General features: G+C 47.8%; 1 protein-coding gene across 1 annotated transcript in view; it reads right to left on the bottom strand.

Moving 5' to 3' along the window:
• The window catches only part of LOC106577409 (protein FAM53B), a 71,077-nt gene extending 63,340 nt beyond the window's left edge, over positions 1-7,737 (bottom strand). The window contains exon 1 of the mRNA XM_082964996.1: positions 7,523-7,737. The gene's annotated coding sequence lies outside the window, so the exon portion shown is untranslated. The remainder of the gene's footprint in view (positions 1-7,522) is intronic.
• Positions 7,738-21,550: the final 13,813 nt, after the last annotated feature.

Raw genomic sequence — 21,550 nt, 5'->3', positions numbered from 1 at the left:
GACTGCAGGGGGCTGACTGACCATCGTGACCATACCGCATGATCTCCATCACTAGGCCTAACAGTGATCACATCAAGTCACAGCAACTTGAGACAGGACGTCACGCCATTTCCTGGTTGCTAAAATTCTAATAGGTTGCCTAATTGGGCTCCCGATTGGTGCAGTGGTCTGTATCACAACCGGCCGTGATTGGGAGTCCCATAGGGCGACACACAATTGGCCCAGCGTCGTCCGGGTTAGGGTTTGTACCATCTTAACCGCTGGGAAATATCTTGTCAATAAACAAAAAATATTGTATTTTCATCCGTTTGAAACAAAACCAAAAGACGCAAAAATGAAACTTAAGAACGCGAAGCCTAGAAATTGTGCACATAGAACATATCTACCGCTTCTTAGACTTGCTTTCAATAAGAACGACAGATCTATAACTCACATTTCTATGAGAATTTGATCAGGTCAGAAAAAAAGTTACATATTGCAGCTTACAGTCAATAACACAATAGGAAAATCTATATACAGTCTGTGCAAATGAGGTAAGATTAGGGAGGTAAGGCAATAAATAGGCCATAGTGGCGAAGTAATTACAATTTAGCAATTAAACACTGGAGTGATAGATGTGCAGAAGATGAATGTAAAAGTAGAGATACTGTGGTGCAAAGGAGAAAAAAAAATAACAATATGGGGATGAGGTAGTTGGATGGGCTATTTACAGATGGGCTATATACAGGTGCAATGATCTGTAAGCTGCTCTGACAGCTGATGCTTAAAGTTAGTGACAGTCTGGCTGACCCAGGAGTACCTAGACATGCTGCTAGTGCTGTCTGTTACTTTATTTAGTTTTTACAGGGACAGTGCACATTAATAAACAGGTCTGTAAATGTGCCAGTTTTAACCAGCGAGCCTCTCGACCGCGGCAGACTATTTTGGGGTGTTAGAAGTTGCGACGTCTCTGCAGTATTAGGCTTGATTAGTGATGGAGAACAGAGACAAAGACTTCCTCTGTGGTCACAGTCAGCCTTTCAACAGTGGCATTTCTGAGGTGTATAAAGTTGCTGAAACAGCTAAGGCCATCTTGTGCATTAAAACAGCAGAGAGAAACAACTGGGTCTAGAGGAAACCACAGTACAAAATGAGGACAGGAGAATGGATATACACAACAGTGTAGAATACTCTGAACTGAGTCACCCTGAGCTGTTCTGGAGCTGATAGGAGCAGAGCTGAGTCACCCTGAGCTGTTCTGGAGCTGATATGAGCAGAGCTGAGTCACCCTGAGCTGTTCTGGGGCTGATAGGAGCAGAGCTGAGTCACCCTGAGCTGTTCTGGGGCTGATAGGAGGAGAGCTGGGTCACCCTGAGATGATTGGAGCAGAGCTGGATAACCCTGAGCTGATCGGAGCAGAGCTGGGTCACCCTGAGCTGATAGGAGGAGAGCTGGGTCACCCTGAGCTGTTCTGGAGCTGATTTGAGGAGAGCTGGGTCGCCCTGAGCTGATTGGAGCAGAGCTGGATCACCCTGAGCTGATAGGAGCAGAGCTGGGTCACCCTGAGCTGATAGGAGGAGAGCTGGGTCGCCCTGAGCTGATAGGAGGAGAGCTGGGTCGCCCTGAGCTGTTCTGGAGCTGATATGAGCAGAGCTGGGTCACCCTGAGCTGTTCTGGAGTTGATTTGAGCAGAGCTGGGTCACCCTGAGCTGATAGGAGGAGAGCTGGGTCACCCTGAGCTGATAGGAGGAGAGCTGGGTCACCCTGAGCTGTTCTGGAGTTGATAGGAGAGCTGCAAGGTTTGCTCCTATCAGCTCAGGGTGATCCAGCTTGCAGCTCAGTATTTATGCTGCAGTAGTTTATGTGTCGGGGGGCTAGGGTCAGTCTGTTACATCTGGAGTATTTCTCTTGTCTTATCCGGTGTCCTGTGTGAATTTAAATATGCTCTCTCTAATTCTCTCTTTCTCTCTTTCTTTCTTTCTCTCGGAGGACCTGAGCCCTAGGACCATGCCTCAGGACTACCTGGCATGATGACTCCTTGCTGTCCCCAGTCCACCTGGCCGTGCTGCTGCTCCAGTTTCAACTGTTCTGCCTGCGGCGATGGAACCCTGAACGGTTCACCGGATGTGCTACCTGTCCCCGACCTGCTGTTCTCAACTCTCTAGAGACAGCAGGAGCGGTAGAGATACTCTCAAAGATCGGCTATGAAAAAGCCAACTGACACTTACTCTTGAGTTGCTGACTTGTTGCACCCTCGACAACTACTATGATTATTATTATTTGACCATGCTAGTCATTTATAAACATTTTAACATCTTGACCATGTTCTGTTATAATATCCACCCGGCACAGCCAGAAGAGGACTGGCCACCCCTCATAGCCTGGTTCCTCTCTAGGTTTCTTCCTAGGTTTTGGCCTTTCTATGGAGTTTTTCCTAGCCACCGTGCTTCTTTCACATGCATTGCTTGCTGTTTGGGGTTATAGGCTGGGTTTCTGTACAGCACTTTGAGATATCAGCTGATGTACGAAGGGCTATATAAATAAATTTGATTTGATTTTGATTTGTTTCTGTGTTCTGTACAGAACAAATTGAGACATGGGTAGGCTATTCAGTTAGAAGAATTGCATTATGCGTTAGTGTGATCCTGTAGAGAACAAGTTGATACTACAGTTTAAGAGAGCCTTAAAAAAAATTGACATCATATTTGTGTCTCTGAGAAATGTTCTATCGATTCCCAGGGTCATCTCATGGTCTCATGGTATCTGAGCTAGCATTGTGCATTGTGTCAAGAAGCAGTGTGGCTTGGTTGGGTTGTGTTTCGGAGGACGCATGGCTCTCGACCTTCACCTCTCCCGAGTCCGTACGGAAGTGGCAGCGATGAGACAAGACTGTAACTACCACGAAATTGGGGAGAAAAAAGGGGTAAAATAATTACAAAAAAAAACAACTTTTAACCTTTATTTAGCCACTTAAGAACTAATTCTTATTTACAATGACGGCCTACCAGGGAACAGAACTGCCTTGTTCAGGGGCAGAACTTGGGGGTCAGCTCGGGGATTTGATCCAGCAACCTTTCGGTTACTGGCCCAACGCTCTAACCACTAAAACTTGTTTTTCAACCACTCCACACATTTCTATAGTTTTGGCAAGTCGGTTAGGACATCTACTTTTGTTGGAAAAATTACTTGTCATGCACAATTGTTTACAGACAGATTATTTCACTGTATCACAATTCCAGTGGGTCAGAAGTTTACATACACTAAGTTGACCGTGCCTTTAAACAGCTTGGAAAATGGCTTTAGAAGTTTCTGATAGGCTAATTGACATCATTTGAGTCAATTGGAGGTGTACCTGTGGATTTATTTCAAGGCCTACCTCATTGTCCATTTGGAAGACCCATTTGCGACCAGCTTTAACTTCCTGACTGACGTCTTGAGATTTTGCTTCAATATATGCACATAATTTTCCTTCCTCATGAAGCGATCTATTTTGTGAAGAGCACCAGTCCCTCCTGCAGCAAAGCACCCCCACAACATGATGCTGCCACCCCCGTGCTTCATGGTTGGGATGATGTTCTTCGGCTTGCAAGCCTCCCCCTTTTTCCTATAACATAACGATGGTCATTATGGCCAAACAGTTCTATTTTTGTTTCATCAGACCAGAGGACATTTCTCCAAAAAGTACGACCTTTGTCCCCATGTGCAGTTGCAAACCGTAGTATGGCGGTTTTGGAGCATTGGCTTCTTCCTTGCTGAGCAGCCTTTCAGGTTATGTCAATATAGGACTCGTTTTACTGTGGATATAGATACATTTGTACCTGTTTCCTCCAGCATCTTCACAAGGTCCTTTGCTGTTGTTCTGGGATTGAGTTGCACTTTTCGCACCAATGTATGTTCATCTCTAGGAGACAGATAGTGGTGGCTATTCAGCAGTCTGATGGTCTGAGAGTAGAAACTATTGGCCAGTCTTTCAGTTTTTGCCATGATGCTCCTGTACTGCCCTTGTCTGAGTGATTGAAGCAGGGAGAACAGGGCGTGGCTCTGGTGGCTGGGGTCCCTGATGATGTTCTTGGCCTTCCTGTGACACCTGGTGTTGTAGGTGTCCTGTAGGGACCAATGGTGTGTTCGGCTGCACGTGTAACCCTCTGAAGAGCCTTACGATCCACGGAGGTAGAGTTGCCGTACCAGGCTGTGATGCAGCCCGACAGTATGCTCTCGATGGTGCTCCTGTAGAACACTGAGGGCCCTCAGGGACAGGCCGGAATTCTTCAGCATCCAGAGGTTGAAGAGTCGCTGTTGTCACTTTACTACGGTGTCCGTGTGGTTAGACCATTTCAGCGTCTCTGAGATGTGTACGCCGAGGAATTAGAAATTATTGACCGTCTCCACGGCGGCCCCGTTGATGAGGATGGAGGCGTGTCCAGCTTTGTTCCTCTTGAAGTCCACAATCAGCTCCTTTGTTTTGTTAACGTTGAGGGAGAGGTTGTTTACCTGGCACCACGCTGTCAGAGTGTCTACCTCCTCCCTGTAGGCCGTCTGGTCATTGTTGGTAATCAGGTCTACTACTGTCACGTCGTCAGCCAACTTGATGATGGAGTTGGAACGGTGTGAGGACACGCAGTCGTAGTTATACAGGAGGGGACTGAGGACACAACCTTGTGGGGCCCCCGTGTTGAGGATCAGTGTAGACGAGGTAATGTTTCCTACCTTCACCACCTGGGTGGCGGCCCGTCAGGAAGCCCAGGACCCAGTTGCACAGGGAGGAGTTCAGACCCAGGGCCGTGAGCTTTGTAACGAACCGATAGGACACTATGGTATTGAAGGCCGAGCTGAAGTCAATGAACAGCATCCTCACATATACGTTCCTTTTATCCAGGTGGGTGAGGGCAGCGTGCAGTGATATTGCGATTGTGTCATCGGTGGAGCTGCCAGGGCGGTAGATGAATTGGAGATGGTCGAGTGTGTCGGGGAGGACGGAGGAGGTGATGTGGTCTTTGACTAGCCTCTCGAAGCACTTCATGACGACGGAAGAGAGCGCTACCCGGTCGGTAGTCATTCAGTTCAGATCCCCCATCATCTCTCCCCTGGAACATCTGACACATACTAGCTTTCAGTTCAGGGTTTCTGTGAATACCTTATTAGAAAACACCCAACAGACTAGTTCACAGGATCAAATCATTCAATAGTCTGAAACCATTTCAAACTGAGAACTGACCTACATACAACGTCTGAGGCCCAAAACGACACCGTATTTATTCCCAATATAGTGCACTACTTTTGACCAGGGCCCGTGATACTCTGACTCCCGTGATACTCTGACGTTCCGTCACCAAGTCCCCTCACCACTGTAGCCTAATGTTCTGTCTGTACATAGACAGAACTCTACACAATGAAACAGGAAGTGTAAGCTAGCATCACCTACCCCCTAGATATGTAATGTAAAGATGGGTCTACTGCAAACCACAAAAACAATAGTCTCTACCAATGTGTGTGTGTGTGTGTGTGTGTGTGTGTGTGTGTGTGTGTGTGTGTGTGTGTGTGTGTGTGTGTGTGTGTGTGTGTGTGTGTGTGTGGTGTTTTTGTAGGTCTATGTAAATGTGGCATGAAAGAGGACATTAGAGAGGGTGACTGCAGCTGTGACTGCGGAATGGATTCCCCCTGGGCACATCTAAAATGGCCTCTTATCCACTACATATTGGCCTATAGAGCTCTGGTCCAAAGTCATGTGACTGTGGAATGGATTCTCACTGGGGACATCTAACATGGCCTCTTATCCACTACATATTGGCCTATAGGGCTCTGGTCCAAAGTCATGTGACTGTGGAATGGATTCCCCCTGGGGACATCTCAAATGGCCTCTTATCCACTACATATTGGCCTATAGAGCTCTGGTCCAAAGTCATGTGACTGTGGAATGGATTCTCACTGGGGACATCTAACATGGCCTCTTATCCACTACATATTGGCCTATAGGGCTCTGGTCCAAAGTCATGTGACTGTATTAGAAATAGGGTGCCCTTTAAAAGACATAGTCATAGTCAGTCCAGTCTCGACTTTAAACTGAGGATCAGTCCTGAGATTGGGCATAATGATGACGTTTCACGTGGACAGAGAGCAAATTCAGTCCACATTACAGGGAGAATTTTCACTCTGAACACTTCTCTTCTCCGGTGAGAAACACGAGTCAGAGTTGACCAGCCTTGTTGTTTCTAAAGGTTGAGTGATATAGTCCACTACTGTTGACCAGAACCCTATGGGCCCTGGTCAAAAGTAGTGGACTTTATAGATAACGGCCCTTTGTTTTTCAGAAGACTAATGAATGGAAGAAAACAAGAGGCCTCCGGAACGGAAGGAAACAAGAGGCCTCCGGAACGGAAGGAAACAAGAGGCCTGCGGAACGGAAGGAAACAAGAGGCCTGCGGAACGGAAGGAAACAAGAGGCCTACGGAACGGAAGGAAACAAGAGACCTCCAGAACGGAAGGAAACAAGAGGCCTCCGGAACAGAAGGAAACAAGAGGCCTCCGGAACAGAAGGAAACAAGAGGCCTCCGGAACGGAAGGAAACAAGAGGCCTCCGGAACGGGAGGAAACAAGAGGCCTCCGGAACGGGAGGAAACAAGAGGCCTCCGGAACGGGAGGAAACAAGAGGCCTCCGGAACGGGAGGAAACAAGAGGCCTCCGGAACGGGAGGAAACAAGAGGCCTCCGGAACGGAAGGAAACAAGAGGCCTCTGGAATGGGAGGAACTACATGACACAGCCTTCCTTCAGTCCCTCGTGATAACATGCTGAGCTTTTACCATTCAATCATGATTCAATGTAATAAAAACTATCATTTTAATCAAGTGAGTAATGTTCAAATAATGTAAGAGCGTTTTCCCTCACTTCCTGAATGGAAATGATAGCAGTAGAGAGCAATGCATTTGAGTTGGAGTGAAGTCAGGCCTAAGTCCATTAGTAAAGGCTTACAGCATCAAACCCAACCGCTGTAGTCACAGGACGCATCCCAAATGGAACAGCCATATTCCCCTTTATAGTGGAATAGGTTGATAGATAGTCTTTATATTGAATAGGACAATCATTTATTATACTGTAAGGCAGTAAACTGTTCCATCTTTGGGATGGTGAAGAACGTGGCAGTTAGATTAGACAGCATCAAAACGTTATTCTACACTGAGCTTGGTGTTTTCCTACCGACTGACAGGATGGTTGACATACTGACTAAACACTGGGCTTGGTGTTTTCCTACCGACTGACAGGATGGTTGACATACTGACTAAACACTGAGCTTGGTGTTTTCCTACCGACTGACAGGATGGTTGACATACTGACTAAACACTGGGCTTGGTGTTTTCCTACCGACTGACAGGATGGTTGACATACTGACTAAACACTGGGCTTGGTGTTTTCCTACCGACTGACAGGATGGTTGACATCAGCATACTGACTAAACACAGTACAAACATACAATCACATAGAATATACGCAAATAACAAAGTCATATACAAAGGTGTGTGTGTGGGGGGGGGGGGGAGAACTTCTCACCAGCTCCAAATCCGTCTCTTGACTTTGGACTTCACATCGTCGACACCCGGCTTCTTTTCCAGTAATTTGTGCGTAAATGATCACCATGGCAACGCCGCCCCACATCTCCGCCGCCACACTCTATTCCAGCGCATTGGGCTGTGAATGGGGTTGGTGATGGAGGCCATCTTGACGATCCTCAGCACCTCCTGGAATGTCTACTTCCTGTCACTACGTCTGTCGCAGAAACACACAGACAATCAAAGGGATTAGAATTCTGTCCATTTCTGAAGTTCAGGACCTTAATTTCTCAACAACCCTCAACCCAGATCTCATGTTCCAGCTGAACTGTGGGGCGGTCAGTAAGAATCCCTGAAGGGGCTCCTCTGTAGGAGCTCTCTCATAAGCCTGATCCAAGATCTGTTTGCAATGGAAATGACAATGATCATGAGAGTTGGCAATACCGTACAAACAGATCTGGGACCAGGCTACTGCATCTCTCCAGACCCAGGCGCAGAGCTGTTTTAAGCTCTCTGGCAGCTCAGCTCAGACAGACACAGTCAGAGTCTCATCAGAATTTGAGGTTTCCAATGACACACTCTTGCAGATACCAAAAGGAGAAAGTCAGTGGTTGGACAAGATCCATTCATTCCAGAACCACAGTAGGAGATGAGATGAGGACTGCACAGAGGGTCTGAGATGAGGACTGCACAGATGGTCTGAAGATAGTAGGAGATGAGATGAGGACTGCACAGAGGGTCTGAAGATAGTAGGAGATGAGGACTGCACAGAGGGTCTGAAGATAATAGGAGATGAGATGAGGACTGTACAGAGGGTCTGAAGATAGTAGGTGATGAGAGGAGGACTGCACAGAGGGTCTGAAGATAGTAGGAGATGAGAGGAGGACTGCACAGAGGGTGTGAAGAGGGGTTGGGTGAAGAGAGGGTCAGATGAATGACAGAACAACTGCAGAGAGGAGGAGAGCGCTGGGAGGGAGGAGAGCGCGAGGAGGGAGGAGAGAGTGAGGAGGGAGAGGAGAGAGCAGGGAGGCAGGAGAGAGAGGAGAGCGAGGAGGAAGGGGAGAGAGCGAGGAGGAAGGGGAGAGAGCTGTTTTCTGTGGAACAAAGGCGTTTTGTCTTGATCATAATGAACAGAGAGTGGAAACAATACGAGCTGACAGAGAGGAGAGAAGTCAGAATATAAACTCATCACAAGACTGCAGGGGGCTGACTGACCATCGTGACCATACCGCATGATCTCCATCACTAGGCCTAACAGTGATCACATCAAGTCACAGCAACTTGAGACAGGACGTCACGCCATTTCCTGGTTGCTAAAATTCTAATAGGTTGCCTAATTGGGCTCCCGATTGGTGCAGTGGTCTGTATCACAACCGGCCGTGATTGGGAGTCCCATAGGGCGACACACAATTGGCCCAGCGTCGTCCGGGTTAGGGTTTGTACCATCTTAACCGCTGGGAAATATCTTGTCAATAAACAAAAAATATTGTATTTTCATCCGTTTGAAACAAAACCAAAAGACGCAAAAATGAAACTTAAGAACGCGAAGCCTAGAAATTGTGCACATAGAACATATCTACCGCTTCTTAGACTTGCTTTCAATAAGAACGACAGATCTATAACTCACATTTCTATGAGAATTTGATCAGGTCAGAAAAAAAGTTACATATTGCAGCTTACAGTCAATAACACAATAGGAAAATCTATATACAGTCTGTGCAAATGAGGTAAGATTAGGGAGGTAAGGCAATAAATAGGCCATAGTGGCGAAGTAATTACAATTTAGCAATTAAACACTGGAGTGATAGATGTGCAGAAGATGAATGTAAAAGTAGAGATACTGTGGTGCAAAGGAGAAAAAAAAATAACAATATGGGGATGAGGTAGTTGGATGGGCTATTTACAGATGGGCTATATACAGGTGCAATGATCTGTAAGCTGCTCTGACAGCTGATGCTTAAAGTTAGTGACAGTCTGGCTGACCCAGGAGTACCTAGACATGCTGCTAGTGCTGTCTGTTACTTTATTTAGTTTTTACAGGGACAGTGCACATTAATAAACAGGTCTGTAAATGTGCCAGTTTTAACCAGCGAGCCTCTCGACCGCGGCAGACTATTTTGGGGTGTTAGAAGTTGCGACGTCTCTGCAGTATTAGGCTTGATTAGTGATGGAGAACAGAGACAAAGACTTCCTCTGTGGTCACAGTCAGCCTTTCAACAGTGGCATTTCTGAGGTGTATAAAGTTGCTGAAACAGCTAAGGCCATCTTGTGCATTAAAACAGCAGAGAGAAACAACTGGGTCTAGAGGAAACCACAGTACAAAATGAGGACAGGAGAATGGATATACACAACAGTGTAGAATACTCTGAACTGAGTCACCCTGAGCTGTTCTGGAGCTGATAGGAGCAGAGCTGAGTCACCCTGAGCTGTTCTGGAGCTGATATGAGCAGAGCTGAGTCACCCTGAGCTGTTCTGGGGCTGATAGGAGCAGAGCTGAGTCACCCTGAGCTGTTCTGGGGCTGATAGGAGGAGAGCTGGGTCACCCTGAGATGATTGGAGCAGAGCTGGATAACCCTGAGCTGATCGGAGCAGAGCTGGGTCACCCTGAGCTGATAGGAGGAGAGCTGGGTCACCCTGAGCTGTTCTGGAGCTGATTTGAGGAGAGCTGGGTCGCCCTGAGCTGATTGGAGCAGAGCTGGATCACCCTGAGCTGATAGGAGCAGAGCTGGGTCACCCTGAGCTGATAGGAGGAGAGCTGGGTCGCCCTGAGCTGATAGGAGGAGAGCTGGGTCGCCCTGAGCTGATAGGAGGAGAGCTGGGTCGCCCTGAGCTGTTCTGGAGCTGATATGAGCAGAGCTGGGTCACCCTGAGCTGTTCTGGAGTTGATTTGAGCAGAGCTGGGTCACCCTGAGCTGATAGGAGGAGAGCTGGGTCACCCTGAGCTGATAGGAGGAGAGCTGGGTCACCCTGAGCTGTTCTGGAGTTGATAGGAGAGCTGCAAGGTTTGCTCCTATCAGCTCAGGGTGATCCAGCTTGCAGCTCAGTATTTATGCTGCAGTAGTTTATGTGTCGGGGGGCTAGGGTCAGTCTGTTACATCTGGAGTATTTCTCTTGTCTTATCCGGTGTCCTGTGTGAATTTAAATATGCTCTCTCTAATTCTCTCTTTCTCTCTTTCTTTCTTTCTCTCGGAGGACCTGAGCCCTAGGACCATGCCTCAGGACTACCTGGCATGATGACTCCTTGCTGTCCCCAGTCCACCTGGCCGTGCTGCTGCTCCAGTTTCAACTGTTCTGCCTGCGGCGATGGAACCCTGAACGGTTCACCGGATGTGCTACCTGTCCCCGACCTGCTGTTCTCAACTCTCTAGAGACAGCAGGAGCGGTAGAGATACTCTCAAAGATCGGCTATGAAAAAGCCAACTGACACTTACTCTTGAGTTGCTGACTTGTTGCACCCTCGACAACTACTATGATTATTATTATTTGACCATGCTAGTCATTTATAAACATTTTAACATCTTGACCATGTTCTGTTATAATATCCACCCGGCACAGCCAGAAGAGGACTGGCCACCCCTCATAGCCTGGTTCCTCTCTAGGTTTCTTCCTAGGTTTTGGCCTTTCTATGGAGTTTTTCCTAGCCACCGTGCTTCTTTCACATGCATTGCTTGCTGTTTGGGGTTATAGGCTGGGTTTCTGTACAGCACTTTGAGATATCAGCTGATGTACGAAGGGCTATATAAATAAATTTGATTTGATTTTGATTTGTTTCTGTGTTCTGTACAGAACAAATTGAGACATGGGTAGGCTATTCAGTTAGAAGAATTGCATTATGCGTTAGTGTGATCCTGTAGAGAACAAGTTGATACTACAGTTTAAGAGAGCCTTAAAAAAAATTGACATCATATTTGTGTCTCTGAGAAATGTTCTATCGATTCCCAGGGTCATCTCATGGTCTCATGGTATCTGAGCTAGCATTGTGCATTGTGTCAAGAAGCAGTGTGGCTTGGTTGGGTTGTGTTTCGGAGGACGCATGGCTCTCGACCTTCACCTCTCCCGAGTCCGTACGGAAGTGGCAGCGATGAGACAAGACTGTAACTACCACGAAATTGGGGAGAAAAAAGGGGTAAAATAATTACAAAAAAAAACAACTTTTAACCTTTATTTAGCCACTTAAGAACTAATTCTTATTTACAATGACGGCCTACCAGGGAACAGAACTGCCTTGTTCAGGGGCAGAACTTGGGGGTCAGCTCGGGGATTTGATCCAGCAACCTTTCGGTTACTGGCCCAACGCTCTAACCACTAAAACTTGTTTTTCAACCACTCCACACATTTCTATAGTTTTGGCAAGTCGGTTAGGACATCTACTTTTGTTGGAAAAATTACTTGTCATGCACAATTGTTTACAGACAGATTATTTCACTGTATCACAATTCCAGTGGGTCAGAAGTTTACATACACTAAGTTGACCGTGCCTTTAAACAGCTTGGAAAATGGCTTTAGAAGTTTCTGATAGGCTAATTGACATCATTTGAGTCAATTGGAGGTGTACCTGTGGATTTATTTCAAGGCCTACCTCATTGTCCATTTGGAAGACCCATTTGCGACCAGCTTTAACTTCCTGACTGACGTCTTGAGATTTTGCTTCAATATATGCACATAATTTTCCTTCCTCATGAAGCGATCTATTTTGTGAAGAGCACCAGTCCCTCCTGCAGCAAAGCACCCCCACAACATGATGCTGCCACCCCCGTGCTTCATGGTTGGGATGATGTTCTTCGGCTTGCAAGCCTCCCCCTTTTTCCTATAACATAACGATGGTCATTATGGCCAAACAGTTCTATTTTTGTTTCATCAGACCAGAGGACATTTCTCCAAAAAGTACGACCTTTGTCCCCATGTGCAGTTGCAAACCGTAGTATGGCGGTTTTGGAGCATTGGCTTCTTCCTTGCTGAGCAGCCTTTCAGGTTATGTCAATATAGGACTCGTTTTACTGTGGATATAGATACATTTGTACCTGTTTCCTCCAGCATCTTCACAAGGTCCTTTGCTGTTGTTCTGGGATTGAGTTGCACTTTTCGCACCAATGTATGTTCATCTCTAGGAGACAGATAGTGGTGGCTATTCAGCAGTCTGATGGTCTGAGAGTAGAAACTATTGGCCAGTCTTTCAGTTTTTGCCATGATGCTCCTGTACTGCCCTTGTCTGAGTGATTGAAGCAGGGAGAACAGGGCGTGGCTCTGGTGGCTGGGGTCCCTGATGATGTTCTTGGCCTTCCTGTGACACCTGGTGTTGTAGGTGTCCTGTAGGGACCAATGGTGTGTTCGGCTGCACGTGTAACCCTCTGAAGAGCCTTACGATCCACGGAGGTAGAGTTGCCGTACCAGGCTGTGATGCAGCCCGACAGTATGCTCTCGATGGTGCTCCTGTAGAACACTGAGGGCCCTCAGGGACAGGCCGGAATTCTTCAGCATCCAGAGGTTGAAGAGTCGCTGTTGTCACTTTACTACGGTGTCCGTGTGGTTAGACCATTTCAGCGTCTCTGAGATGTGTACGCCGAGGAATTAGAAATTATTGACCGTCTCCACGGCGGCCCCGTTGATGAGGATGGAGGCGTGTCCAGCTTTGTTCCTCTTGAAGTCCACAATCAGCTCCTTTGTTTTGTTAACGTTGAGGGAGAGGTTGTTTACCTGGCACCACGCTGTCAGAGTGTCTACCTCCTCCCTGTAGGCCGTCTGGTCATTGTTGGTAATCAGGTCTACTACTGTCACGTCGTCAGCCAACTTGATGATGGAGTTGGAACGGTGTGAGGACACGCAGTCGTAGTTATACAGGAGGGGACTGAGGACACAACCTTGTGGGGCCCCCGTGTTGAGGATCAGTGTAGACGAGGTAATGTTTCCTACCTTCACCACCTGGGTGGCGGCCCGTCAGGAAGCCCAGGACCCAGTTGCACAGGGAGGAGTTCAGACCCAGGGCCGTGAGCTTTGTAACGAACCGATAGGACACTATGGTATTGAAGGCCGAGCTGAAGTCAATGAACAGCATCCTCACATATACGTTCCTTTTATCCAGGTGGGTGAGGGCAGCGTGCAGTGATATTGCGATTGTGTCATCGGTGGAGCTGCCAGGGCGGTAGATGAATTGGAGATGGTCGAGTGTGTCGGGGAGGACGGAGGAGGTGATGTGGTCTTTGACTAGCCTCTCGAAGCACTTCATGACGACGGAAGAGAGCGCTACCCGGTCGGTAGTCATTCAGTTCAGATCCCCCATCATCTCTCCCCTGGAACATCTGACACATACTAGCTTTCAGTTCAGGGTTTCTGTGAATACCTTATTAGAAAACACCCAACAGACTAGTTCACAGGATCAAATCATTCAATAGTCTGAAACCATTTCAAACTGAGAACTGACCTACATACAACGTCTGAGGCCCAAAACGACACCGTATTTATTCCCAATATAGTGCACTACTTTTGACCAGGGCCCGTGATACTCTGACTCCACATTTGACAATTGCCCCCTAACTGAAATCGATGGGATAACAAAGTAGCCTATATAGGTCTACAGTAGGATAACTCTACTGGTCATTAGTAGGAAGCTTATTGGTGACCAGAAGCTGTAAGCATCAGATCTAATGTACAACTTTTAAAAAAGGGATAAATGTGAGATTCTGGCTAGTTAGCATTGGCTCGCAAAACTACCCCTTACTTCCTTCATACTGCACACAGAGACATATACAAACAGTATCCACTAGTTCATCTGATGCTGGGTAAGTGTTCCACCAGAGACCCGGCTGTGTTCCACCAGAGATCCGGCTGTGTCCCACCAGAGACCCGGCTGTTCCACCAGAGACCCGGCTGTGTTCCACCAGAGACCCGGCTGGGTTCCAACAAAGACCCGGCTGTATTCCACCAGAGACCCGGCTGTGTCCCAACAGAGACCCGGCTGTGTTCCACCAGGGCCCCGGCTGTGTTCCACCAGAGACCCGGCTGTGTCCCAACAGAGACCCGGCTGTGTCCCAACAAAGACCCGGCTGTGTCCCACCAGAGACCCGGCTGTGTTCCACCAGAGACCCGGCTGTGTTCCACCAGAGACCCGGCTGTGTTCCACCAGAGACCCGGCTGTGTCCTAACAGAGACCCGGCTGTGTTCCACCAGAGACCCGGCTGTGTTCCACCAGAGACCCGGCTGTGTTCCACCAGAGACCCGGCTGTGTTCCACCAGAGACCCGGCTGTGTTCCACCAGGGCCCCGGCTGTGTTCCACCAGAGACCCGGGCTGTGTTCCACCAGAGACCCGGCTGTGTTCCACCAGACACCCGGCTGTGTTCCACCAGAGACCCGGCTGTGTCCCACCAGAGACCCGGCTGTGTCCCACCAGAGACCCGGCTGTGTCCCACCAGGGCCCCGGCTGTGTCCCACCAGAGACCCGGCTGTGTCCCACCAGGGCCCCGGCTGTGTTCCACCAGACACCCGGCTGTGTTCCACCAGAGACCCGGCTGTGTCCCACTAGGGCCCCGGCTGTGTTCCACCAGACACCCGGCTGTGTCCCACCAGAGACCCGGCTGTGTCCTAACAGAGACCCGGCTGTGTTCCACCAGAGACCCGGCTGTGTTCCACCAGAGACCCGGCTGTGTTCCACCAGAGACCCGGCTGTGTCCTAACAGAGACCCGGCTGTGTTCCACCAGAGACCCGGCTGTGTTCCACCAGGGCCCCGGCTGTGTTCCACCAGAGACCCGGCTGTGTTCCACCAGAGACCCGGCTGTGTTCCACCAGAGACCCGGCTGTGTTCCACCAGACACCCGGCTGTGTTCCACCAGAGACCCGGCCCTTGTCCCACCAGAGACCCGGCTGTGTCCCACCAGAGACCCGGCTGTGTCCCACCAGGGCCCCGGCTGTGTCCCACCAGAGACCCGGCTGTGTCCCACCAGGGCCCCGGCTGTGTTCCACCAGACACCCGGCTGTGTTCCACCAGAGACCCGGCTGTGTCCCACCAGGGCCCCGGCTGTGTTCCACCAGACACCCGGCTGTGTCCCACCAGAGACCCGGCTGTGTTCCACCAGAGACCCGGCTGTGTCCCACCAGGGCCCCGGCTGTGTTCCACCAGGCACCCGGCTGTGTTCCACCAGAGACCCGGCTGTGTTCCACCAGAGACACGGCTGTGTTCCAACAGACACCCGGCTGTGTTCAAACAAAGACCCGGCTGTGTTCCACCAGAGCCCCAGGGACTGGGTCAAATGGTCTCAGGATTGTAGCCCTCGTCTGTACTGTAGCTTAATCCTAGTGTCTGCTAGCTAGGCAGTGAGCACCTGAGGCAGGCCCAACAACTCCACCCCGGAGATGAAGTCTAGCCCAAATCACCCATTTATACTACTGCTAGCTGATGATCAAGTAGGCTGGTCCCAGATCAGTTTCTGCTGTCTTGCCAACCTCTATGGTCATTGTCATGTGTGTGAGAATGACCATAGGAGTTGGCAAAACAGCAGAAACAGATCTGGGACCAGAGGCTAGTGCTCGAGAAGAACCAGTCATGTTCTTGAAATGTCTCTACTAGCTAACTCTGTCCCTTAGCTATTGGCTGCTGGTACATTCCTTTCATCTCATGTATCTCGGTTCATATGCCCTAGACGTCTTCCTATGTCCTGATGGTCTATGTTGACATGGTATACAGGACAGGACAGGAACAGTGGGAACACTAAAAAGACTGAGAAAAGAAAACCGGTTCAGACCTCTTGTTGCTACATCAGCAAATCTTCACTATTAAAATACCAGTACGATACAGAACCTTGAGACTTGACAAGTTAGGCCTGGGTTGGTGAACGGGTTGTACGATACAGAACCTTGACAGTTAGGCCTGGGTTGGTGAACGGGTTGTACGATACAGAACCTTGACTGTTAGGCTTGGGTTGGTGAACGGGTTGTACGATACAGAACCTTGACAGTTAGGCCTGGGTTGGTGAACGGGTTGTACGATACAGAACCTTGACAGTTAGGCCTGGGTTGGTGAACGGGTTGTACGATACAGAACCTTGACAGTTAGGCCTGGGTTGGTGAACGGGTTGTACGATACAGAACCTTGACAGTTAGGCCTGGGTTGGTGAACGGGTTGTACGATACAGAACCTTGACAGTTAGGCCTGGGTTGGTGAACGGGTTGTATGATACAGAACCTTGACAGTTAGGCCTGGGTTGGTGAAAAGTATTCAAATTTGTCAAAGCAGGATTTTGGTGGTTAAAGTGCTCTGGAGATAACAGTACATCAATTAGTCCTATTTTTGGCCGGCTAAAGGCTTATTACAGAGAGGAGACGACCACATTACAGAGAGGAGATGACTAGGCATCGTCTTAGGTTTCCCTGAAGTTGACTTGGGGACATGACACTATAATTCTCCCATTGGAGTGCCATTCTACCATACTGAAACATCAAGGTTGGGTGCACCCTCACCTTGCGGTACTGCAAGCTACACTACTGCTTTATAAAACTATAGGACATCTAAGAGGGTTCCAGCTATGCATCTGGTTTGCTAACTTGCTAGCTAAGCGGCTACATGTCAAGATCAAGCTTCATGGTTACAGCAGATATTCAACCCCCTTCTGGATCAAGACCCCCTGTTGCCTAAATTGTTTCGTGCGTCAAAAACAATTTGAGCCGTGTCTGAGAGACTAGTGGGAGACAGTAATGGTTTAGGGTTGAGGAGGCCCTGAGCCGTGTCTGAGAGACTAGTGGGACACAGTAATGGTTGAGGAGGCCCTGAGCCGTGTCAGAGAGACTAGTGGGAGGCAGTAATGGTTTAGGGTTTAGGAGGCCCTGAGCCGTGTCTGAGAGACTAGTGGGACACAGTAATGGTTTAGGGTTGTGGAGGCCCTGAGCCGTGTCTGAGAGACTAGTGGGACACAGTAATGGTTTAGGGTTGAGGAGGCCCTGAGCCGTGTCAGAGAGACTAGTGGGACACAGTAATGGTTTAGGAGGCCCTGAGCTGTGTCAGAGAGACTAGTGAGAGACAGTAATGGTTTAGGAGGCCTGAGCCGTGTCTGAGAGACTAGTGGGACACAGTTATGGTTTAGGAGGCCCTGAGCCGTGTCAGAGAGACTAGTGGGACACAGTAATGGTTTAGGGTTTAGGAGGCCCTGAGCCATGTCAGAGAGACTAGTGGGACACAGTAATGGTTTAGGGTTTAGGAGGCCCTGAGCCGTGTCTGAGAGACTAGTGGGACACAGTAATGGTTTCATAAGCATGCAGCTGCCGAAGCCACTTACCATAAACACAAAGACCCACCCAGCAAGCCTATGCATGGCAGCCAAGGCAAAGAGGCCTGCTTTTTAGTGGGTTTACTTTATATAAAGAAGGCCTACAGCCTGCAACAACAGCACTGTATACATGGGTTAGGCAACAACAACACCACCACCGTGGGTTAGGAAACAGCAACAACACCGTGGGTTAGGAAACAACAACACCACCACCGTGGGTTAGGAAACAACAACACCGTGGGTTAGGAAACAGTAACAACACCGTGGGTTAGGAAACAACAACACCGTGGGTTAGGAAACAGCAACACCACCACCGTGGGTTAGGAAACAACAACAACACCATGGGTTAGGAAACACCACCACCGTGGGTTAGGAAACAACAACACCGTGGGTTAGGAAACAGCAACAGCACCGTGGGTTAGGAAACAGCAACAACACCGTGGGTTAGGAAACAACAACACCGTGGGTTAGGAAACAGCAACACCACCACCGTGGGTTAGGAAACAGCAACAACACCGTGGGTTAGGAAACAACAACAGCATGGGTTAGGAAACAGCAACAACACCGTGGGTTAGGAAACAGCAACAGCACCGTGGGTTAGGAAACAACAGCACTGTGGGTTAGGAAACAACAACACTGTGGGTTAGGAAACAACAACAACAGCACCGTGGGTTAGGAAACAACAACACCCCCACCGTGGGTTAGGAAACAACAACACCGTGGGTTAGGAAACAACAACACCGTGGGTTAGGAAACAACAACACCGTGGGTTAGGAAACAACAGCACTGTGGGTTAGGAAACAACAACACTGTGGGTTAGGAAACAACAACAACAGCACCGTGGGTTAGGAAACAACAACACCCCCACCGTGGGTTAGGAAACAACAACACCGTGGGTTAGGAAACAACAGCACTGTGGGTTAGGAAACAACAACACCGTGGGTTAGGAAACAACAACAACAGCAACACCGTGGGTTAGGAAACAACAACAACAGCAACACCGTGGGTTAGGAAACAACAACAACAGCAACACCGTGGGTTAGGAAACAGCAACAGCACCGTGGGTTAGGAAACAACAGCACCGTGGGTTAGGAAACAACAACAACACCATGGGTTAGGAAACAACAACAACACCGTGGGTTAGGAAACAACAACAACACCATGGGTTAGGAAACAACAACAACACCGTGGGCGAGGAAACAACAACACCGTGGGTTAGGAAACAACGACAACACCGTGGGTTAGGAAACAACAACACCGTGGGTTAGGAAACAACAGCACCGGGTTGGTTGACGTCTATACAGGCCTCCATGGTTCAGAAACAAGAGAATGGTGGAGGTGTTTAAACAACGTCTTTCCACCAGCCCTGTCAATGTCGACATGAATATGCATGTCCATTAAAGTAACAGGGCCAATCTACACTGCAGGTAGGGCAGGCCTATTGAATGTCATAAGATAACATGGGAAGAAGGTTACATCCCAAGTGGCATCCTATTCCCTATATCGTCCACTATTTTGAGCCCCTATGGGCCCAAAAGTAGTACACTATAAAGGGAATAGGGAATGACTTAGGACATAGCCTTAAGAGTCCCTTTTCTAAAATGTTAGGCTTGTCAGCATTAGGCCAAATATCTAGTCCACGGGAAGGTAAGGTACTGTGAGTAATCTCGAGACACTCCCAATCAACCTTAAAAAAAAAAGAAAAACACGTCTAACTGCATTGTCACTGACCTATTTAATAGCGTACATGGACAATAACCGCAAGAGTCATCGCAACACTCTGTCCTGCTGCCTCAGCTAAACGGAGCCCTGTGACTTTAATAACTAAACCACAACTGTCGACATATTCTCACATCCAGTTGTGATAAAGATCAAGAGGTGTAATACCACATGTTAACGTATGACTCAAAACGCCTGACTGTTTACCATGAACGATCCCCTTCTCTGGCTCCACTTCCTCAAATGACTATGATAAGGCTTAATAACTACCTAAATACTGCCCAAGCAACCCACATAAAATATCTAGGTCTGGTTGTTTCCAAAGTCCCTCTGAAAAGGAAAGGAGTTTGGCAGGCAGGTTGGTGTTGCAGAAGACCACCGAATGTTACAATGAGGCTACAGAACACACACACACACACACACACACACACACACACACACACACACACACACACACACACACACACACACACACACACACACACACACACACACACACACACACACACACACACACACACACACACACACACACACACACGTTTTAACCTTGGGGGGAAAAGGCCACAAACTGCTATATACAGTAATAACACAATATGAAGAGACCTGCTGAGAAAAACTAGTTGGCGTAGCAATCACCGACTACCTTATTGGATCCCTCTCTCTCTCTCTCATCTGACAACATGTTGATCAGCAAGAAATACTACAGTATTGAGATACAGGCTAAATATCATGGTCCTACACATTGTTAATAGAGAAAGTTAAATAGCAAGCTAACATCCTGTCTTTGACCACATTATGGGTCCACGTTATATTGGATAGCATGTCAACCCGACCTACCTGAGAGGAACATTATTCATTAGGAACATTCTCTTATGGTAAAATAAGTTCTGAATAAGTGAAATGTTAACATCTATAAATGCTGCTTGATACTTTATGGCTCAAAGATACATGTTGCTGCCACAGGATCTGCTTGTCAAAGTCATTGGATGAAAATGATAGTAACAATGCGCCCAATTAATTACAACAGCCATTAAAAAGCTACCAACAACTCCCCTATTTCCTACAGTTCATTCTGGATTGATTTGATTTAAGGGGACAGCAACGCAGCAGTACAAAAGCCAAGTTCAGACCCGACAAAATCTCTCCTGGATAAAGTCGCTTAACGCAATGACATGGTTTTGAAAAGAGAAAGGCATCTCGCAGAGCAGGACTTTCCAACATAACACCACTAGCTACCAGACTGCTATAGTAGAGGCTAGTTGGTAGTAGTAGATACCCATAAAAACTAGCTACTACTGAGTCCAAGCCATGTTCCTCGAAGGCAGAGCTAGTAAACACATTTTAGTTAGTTTTACAGAAAAGTGTTATTCGCAGTACAATAAAGAACATTCAACCTCCATTTCTTTGACAGTTGTGATGAAATGTAGCAATATTTTCACACATCAATTGCTAACTAATTTTACAAATGAGACCATTTTAATCAAACAGCTACCTCATGAACATCTTCGCTAATATACCAGTTGTTTTTCTATGCTTACTAACTAGGGCTGAACAACTGGCTAGACAAAAGGAAGCAAAGTAGCAAACTTTGTAGCTGTAACTTTTTACTTCTTATCAGACATAGTTACATAGCAAGCTTAATGACTGAATAATAACTTGCTAAATCATACAAACACACAATTATTTGTCTTTGACATAAGCCTACCTCAGGGTAAGCACGTTTACTTCTAGCTAGCTTTCTATGCAGCCAGCTAGATGGCTTGGTAGCCTAGCAGCACAGCTTCCTAGCATGCTAAGCTAGACTCTCCTAGCTAACATGTGTAACTATAGTAGCTCAAATGTGTAACTATGGTAGCTAAACAGTGTTATAACTATAGTAGCTAAACAGTGTAACTATAGTAGCTAAACAGTGTAACTATAGTAGCTAAACAGTGTTACTATAGTAGCTAAACAGTGTTACTATAGTAGCTAAACAGTGTTACTATAGTAGCTAAATAGTGTAACTATAGTAGCTAAACAGTGTAACTATAGTAGCTAAACAGTGTAACTATAGTA

Source organism: Salmo salar, chromosome 18 (genome assembly GCF_965601325.2).
Source record: "Salmo salar chromosome 18, fSalSal1, whole genome shotgun sequence".
NCBI lineage: Eukaryota > Metazoa > Chordata > Actinopteri > Salmoniformes > Salmonidae > Salmo > Salmo salar.
The sequence above is the reverse complement of the archived record's forward strand: the minus strand, read 5'-3'. Positions and strand labels throughout refer to the sequence as shown.